Here is a 5,754-nt window from a genome sequence, read left to right as displayed (position 1 = left end):
TACTAGTATTACTATCCTTGTGGGGACATTTGGTCCCCATAACGTGATAAATACCAGGTACACACACACACACACACACACACCCCAACTCACATACTGTGAACCCAGACCACCTTTGAGACTCTTTCACCTAGTATCCTTGAATAACCTCTCACGCCTCCCACTCATATCTGCTGGGCTTCTCTGACCTCTTTATGCTCTGCAAATGTAGTCCTCTGGGTCAACGTGGTTATACACTTGCACAGTTAAAGTCAAATGTCAAATACAAGCTCAACTTGAAATTCAGTGCATGCAACTATTTTTACAGGAATATATTCAGTGGAATATCCAATACAAGTTAGATTCAGTTGACAGCATTTATGGCATAAAGTTTATTACCACAACAAAAAATTTCAACTTATCCCTTGTTTTGTTAAGATAAGCAAAAATCAGGGTTACAATGGAGCACTTACAATGGAAATGAATGGGGCCAATTTTTGGAGGTTGTAAAAGCAGAAAAGCGAATCTTTATAATTTTATAAAAGCATTTATAGAATATGTTAAGGGTGCAGGTTACACTTACTGTACCTTTGTACAGTGAAATTCTGCTGGCAGTCATTTAAATAATAATCTGTGCTATTTGGAATTTTGTGCAATTGTAGATTTTGCAACTAATTCATGTTTGTTAAACTTTGAACATCCAAATTGCATGCTGTGATCAATATAAAGCTGTTTAGCTCGGAAGCGACCTCAGATTTAGCTGTGCTTCATGCATCACTATTGATAATGGACAACAAACCTTATAAGCTCACATGTGACTCTTCAGTTTATTATTTGTAAAGCTGCCAAAGCTGTAAAATTAGGTATAACACGGTGTTTTTTTTTTCATGCAAAAATCACATTAACATGCATATTGTTTATATCTTGCGGCTTTACTATTGAAACAGCAAGCATATTAAATTAATGTTAATGGATTGGCGCCATTCACCTTCATTTAACTTAGACTTTTTCTTTTTTAAAGCAAACGAGGGACAACATTATGCCACAACTGTTGTCAGTTCAACTTGACTTGTACTGAATCCAAAAAAGTCCTTTAAGAAAGGTTTGTCTCATGTTTTATTTCATCTAATAATAGACACTGAAACAGAGATGATGTAGTCAGGGAAGAGGTCTGTTCGCATCAGGGAATATCTGAAATTATGCTCCCTGGGTATATAATTGCTTTATAAAATATACCTGCATGTAAATTTCAATAGTTGTGGAGTTGGATATCAGCATACTTTTGTTCAATACACTTCACATCAGCACTTCACAAGATCAGTTATGATGGTAATGACAGCAATGTGCCATATAATGAATCTAGCTGTGTCATGTCATAAATATGGAAGTACTATCAGCCAATTAGATTTAAAAATATGATTTTATTTTTTAAATTTTACATAGTTATGAGAAATTTATTTACACTGTTTAATTGAATACATTTATTAAAAATAAAACACTAGGCTATATAATGGAAAAGCACACTATTGTTTTGATGTCTTTTTGTGTCAGTGTATGCCATTTTTTATTTTTTGGTCATGCAGTATAATGATGATGTTATTCGTCTCTGACCTGTTGTTGCTGATGCTGATGTTCGGTGTCTTGCATGATGAGTATCTGGTGAAACAGGGGACTCTGTAAGACACTCTTGAGCAGACTGAGATTTTCCTCAGCAGGCAGTTCTCCCTTCTTCTTCAGCCTCTCCTGCAGCCGCTCCACTGCCAGCAAAGCACGCTGTGTGTCTATACACACACATACACATAAATATATTAATAACACGGGCACATGCAGTCACATCAGCTCATATCCCACATGAGAGTGCGTACAACAATCTGCATGCCATAGGCACATTAACTCACAAATATGTTATTATCATAAGTTGTGAAAGACATATTGAGACACACATGACGGCTAAAAATAATATTGTGTTAAAACTTCATACATACCCATCATCTTCAACTCTTTGGGTACTGAATTACCAGCACTCTCTTTCTGACATCTGCAACAACGCAAGCAAATTCATATCAGGGCCATCAGACATAATGACAATCAAACTCTTGCACATATTCAAGATACAAAACAACAAACAGATTTGTCCCTTTCTCATCCTACTCAAGTAATCACTAACTGGCATGCACACCTGACAGGCCTTACGTGTGACAGCGACGGTGACGTTTGGCATGAAGTGAGAGTGACGCCTCTGTAACCGATGACAGGCTTTATGAATTGCACTGACGGTTCACTTCACATCTCACCGATCGCTCTGATAACGCCTGCTGTAATCTGTTATTCATGCTGATGTAATCTGGGTGGGAGACTCGCACCTCCGCGGACTGCGCGAGCGCTCGTGTTTGCGCTGCGCTGCTCCGGTAATGCGCTTACCGGTCAGGTTTAGTAGCTGTAAACGGAATTAAACTGTGAACGACGGTAATTACCCGGGACAGATGTCCTTACAGCCTACCTGATAGAGCTGTAAGCGCCTGGCGGTGGGCGGTGTTGCGGACAACAATAGTAACTAAGGGGAAACAAAGCAGGAGGGTTATTTTAAACGGGCGAAGCTGATAGATGTGTAAATACGAAAATAAATATGTAAATAGCTTCTGAACCATGGGGTATCAGCACACCACCAAAGGGGTCGCAAGATTTAAAATAGCCTAAGTCATATCCAACGATTTTGGAATCATATTAGGAGTGCATAAATTGTCAAGTGTGTTCTTATTTTCAGTTTTCAACATTAAAAATATCAGGGTGCGAATTGTGGGGTATAGGAGCCCCAAAGGAGGTAAACAGGTTTACGTTCCAGTAACCACAAAAGTTATTTTACAAGTTAGAGTGTGCTGGAAGGAGTAGCCATAGCAACAGATGCTCGATCGCTGTCTGCATCGGATGCTTCATAGAAAAACTGTAGCTGTCATTATTTATCAAGTAATTATAGATCATGTGTGACGGGGCGAACAACAGGAGGGTTATTTTAAACGGGCGAAGCTGATAGATGTGTAAATACGAAAATAAATATGTAAATAGGTTCTGAACCATGGGGCATCAGCACACCACCAAGGGGGTCGCAAGATTTAAAATAGCCTGTCATATCCAGCGATTTTGGAATCATATTAGGAGTGCATAAAATGTCAAGTGTGCAAGTTGTTTCTTATTTTCAGTTTTCAACATTAAAAATATCAGGGTGCGAATTGTGGGGTATAGGAGCCCCAAAGGAGGTAAACAGGTTTACGTTCCAGTAACCACAAAAGTTATTTTACAAGTTAGAGTGTGCTGGAAGGAGTAGCCATAGCAACAGATGCTCGATCGCTGTCTGCATCGGATGCTTCATAGAAAAACTGTAGCTGTCATTATTTATCAAGTAATTATAGATTTACAACTCACAATAATATATCACAAAAAATTGTTTAAAACGTCTTTAAGATAGTTGAGAGACGCATTGCTACTTAAACCTAAAAATAGATGACAACATTAGGTTATTAATATGTGTTGTCCATCATAATCTAACAAATGGAGCTCATGATGCATAGGCTAATTGCGATTTTAAAACAAGTAAGGACAGCAAAAACGGTTTACTAAAATAAATCCGATAGCTAAATAAAATCAGCATGTTATGGTTCAGGTGTAAATGACAGCTGCGATGCCGTTTCTTTCTATCAGTCTTCATTCGTTACGTTCTCACGCTGTAGCTACCGTGAGGATCAATAAATGCTGATTTCCTCACTCCACATTTACCTTCAGATCAACAGGTTTCCCCCGCAGCTCATGAGAAACTGATCGTCTCGTCTCGTCGGATGATGAAAAGCCGGGGCTCAATTTGAAACATTTTCAAATGTCGCACGTCGCATTAGAGACAGCTAGCCCGCATTATTCAGGCAGCCCAGGGTTTGCGCGAGAGTGATAACTGGCTGTCACTCACCGCGCATGTCCACGATGCGCCTCTGATGTGCTCGTGAGTGTAATGGATGCTCAGGCCTCTCCCCCCTCGTTAAATGATAACAGAGACATCAGCTCTTATTACTGCTGCTCATGAGAGACATTGATGAAATTATAAACCTACTGTAATAAAAATTTTTTCATGCAATATTTAAAAAAAATAATGATGTGCATTTTTCCAATTTAATTTTTTACAAATTCCAATTTAATTTTTTAAAAATATATACAAAAAACACAGAAGAACATGGATTACACACACAATTGTGCTGTGATAAACTGTGTACACAAATTATAATTTGCCAATGTGATATTTTCTATTATGCCTTAATATGTCCTTATTACAATAGGCCAGTAAAACAGATGGATTCCATGAAAAAATGTTCCTTTGCATCCCTCATATAGCATGATATATCCAACATATCTGTAAACGAATACTTTAACACTGTAAATTCGAATCATATTAGGAGTGCATAAAATGTCAAGTGTGCAAGTTGTTTCTTATTTTCAGTTTTCAACATTAAAAATATCAGGGTGCGAATTGTGGGGTATAGGAGCCCCAAAGGAGGTAAACAGGTTTACGTTCCAGTAACCACAAAAGTTATTTTACAAGTTAGAGTGTGCTGGAAGGAGTAGCCATAGCAACAGATGCTCGATCGCTGTCTGCATCGGATGCTTCATAGAAAAACTGTAGCTGTCATTATTTATCAAGTAATTATAGATTTACAACTCACAATAATATATCACAAAAAATTGTTTAAAACGTCTTTAAGATAGTTGAGAGACGCATTGCTACTTAAACCTAAAAATAGATGACAACATTAGGTTATTAATATGTGTTGTCCATCATAATCTAACAAATGGAGCTCATGATGCATAGGCTAATTGCGATTTTAAAACAAGTAAGGACAGCAAAAACGGTTTACTAAAATAAATCCGATAGCTAAATAAAATCAGCATGTTATGGTTCAGGTGTAAATGACAGCTGCGATGCCGTTTCTTTCTATCAGTCTTCATTCGTTACGTTCTCACGCTGTAGCTACCGTGAGGATCAATAAATGCTGATTTCCTCACTCCACATTTACCTTCAGATCAACAGGTTTCCCCCGCAGCTCATGAGAAACTGATCGTCTCGTCTCGTCGGATGATGAAAAGCCGGGGCTCAATTTGAAACATTTTCAAATGTCGCACGTCGCATTAGAGACAGCTAGCCCGCATTATTCAGGCAGCCCAGGGTTTGCGCGAGAGTGATAACTGGCTGTCACTCACCGCGCATGTCCACGATGCGCCTCTGATGTGCTCGTGAGTGTAATGGATGCTCAGGCCTCTCCCCCCTCGTTAAATGATAACAGAGACATCAGCTCTTATTACTGCTGCTCATGAGAGACATTGATGAAATTATAAACCTACTGTAATAAAAATTTTTTCATGCAATATTTAAAAAAAATAATGATGTGCATTTTTCCAATTTAATTTTTTACAAATTCCAATTTAATTTTTTAAAAATATATACAAAAAACACAGAAGAACATGGATTACACACACAATTGTGCTGTGATAAACTGTGTACACAAATTATAATTTGCCAATGTGATATTTTCTATTATGCCTTAATATGTCCTTATTACAATAGGCCAGTAAAACAGATGGATTCCATTAAAAATTGTTCCTTTGCATCCCTCATATAGCATGATATATCCAACATATCTGTAAACGAATACTTTAACACTGTAAATTCAGAGAGGATTCAACATCTCCTTCATTTTATTTCACATTTTGTTAGGCAGTCTTATTCTAAAATGTAAA

At 37.7% G+C, this 5,754-nt stretch overlaps 1 long non-coding RNA gene across 4 annotated transcripts; it reads right to left on the bottom strand.

Annotated features, from left to right (window-relative positions):
• Positions 1-1,589: 1,589 nt before the first annotated feature.
• On the bottom strand, positions 1,590-5,188 carry LOC107757602 (uncharacterized). Of its 4 annotated transcripts, none has more exons than XR_001641953.1 (3): positions 5,034-5,188; positions 1,965-2,017; positions 1,590-1,760 (listed from the first exon to the last, which is right to left on the bottom strand). It is a non-coding gene; the product is annotated as an uncharacterized LOC107757602 (long non-coding RNA). The 4 variants fall into 4 exon arrangements; XR_001641951.1 differs by lacking the exon at positions 5,034-5,188 and adding an exon at positions 3,751-3,905; XR_001641950.1 differs by lacking the exon at positions 5,034-5,188 and adding an exon at positions 2,159-2,390.
• Positions 5,189-5,754: the final 566 nt, after the last annotated feature.

Source organism: Sinocyclocheilus rhinocerous, unplaced genomic scaffold, assembly GCF_001515625.1.
Source record: "Sinocyclocheilus rhinocerous isolate Xijiao unplaced genomic scaffold, SAMN03320098_v1.1 scaffold323, whole genome shotgun sequence".
Taxonomy (NCBI): domain Eukaryota; kingdom Metazoa; phylum Chordata; class Actinopteri; order Cypriniformes; family Cyprinidae; genus Sinocyclocheilus; species Sinocyclocheilus rhinocerous.
This window is presented reverse-complemented; position numbering and strand designations above follow the sequence as displayed.